The 449-nt window shown below is 75.9% G+C and overlaps 1 protein-coding gene across 6 annotated transcripts in view; it reads right to left on the reverse strand.

Annotated features, from left to right (window-relative positions):
• BCAS3 (breast carcinoma amplified sequence 3) overlaps positions 1 to 449 on the reverse strand; it is a 374,628-nt gene that overhangs the window by 373,865 nt on the left and 314 nt on the right. For 5 of the 6 annotated variants that reach the window (XR_774766.1, XM_010573786.1, XM_010573788.1 and 2 more), the window contains exon 1: positions 33 to 254. The exons of the other annotated variant lie outside the window; for it this stretch is intronic. The gene's annotated coding sequence lies outside the window, so the exon portion shown is untranslated. Of the gene's footprint in view, positions 1 to 32; positions 255 to 449 lie in introns of those variants that run through there. 6 annotated transcript variants of the gene reach the window in all.

The following is a 449-nucleotide window of genomic DNA, read 5'->3' on the forward strand; positions in this document are numbered from 1 at the left end:
CGCCCCGTCGTCCCGCCCCCCCCACCCCCCACCTGCCGCCCTCTCCCCTCAGCCCGGCTCCTCACTGACAGTGTTTGGGACCCCCACGGGGAATGACACCCAGCGCACCGCGCGCTGCTAGCCAATCAGAAGCTTCCGAAGGCGGGCCGCTCTTCGCTGCCGGCCAACCCCCCGCCCCGCTTGTCCAGCAGTGGGCGGGGCGCCGGGAGGAGACGGAGGGGCGGCTGCGCCCTGCGCTCGGTCGAGGCGGTTGGGCTGCCCCCACCCGCGGCTTTGTTTACATCGGGATCTCGCGAGAGCCGCCGGCGCCCGTCCCGCGCACGTGGGCGGAGGCGGGGCCGCGCGTCACGCGCCGCGCCGCCCATTGGCGGCGGAGGGCCGCAAGTGTTTATACCTGCCGCGCGACAGGCGCGGTGACGCGGCGGCGGGCTCTGAGGGGAGGGGGGGGG

The sequence above is a fragment of the Haliaeetus leucocephalus genome, unplaced genomic scaffold (assembly GCF_000737465.1).
Source record: "Haliaeetus leucocephalus isolate CR32 unplaced genomic scaffold, Haliaeetus_leucocephalus-4.0 Scaffold395, whole genome shotgun sequence".
Lineage (NCBI taxonomy): Eukaryota > Metazoa > Chordata > Aves > Accipitriformes > Accipitridae > Haliaeetus > Haliaeetus leucocephalus.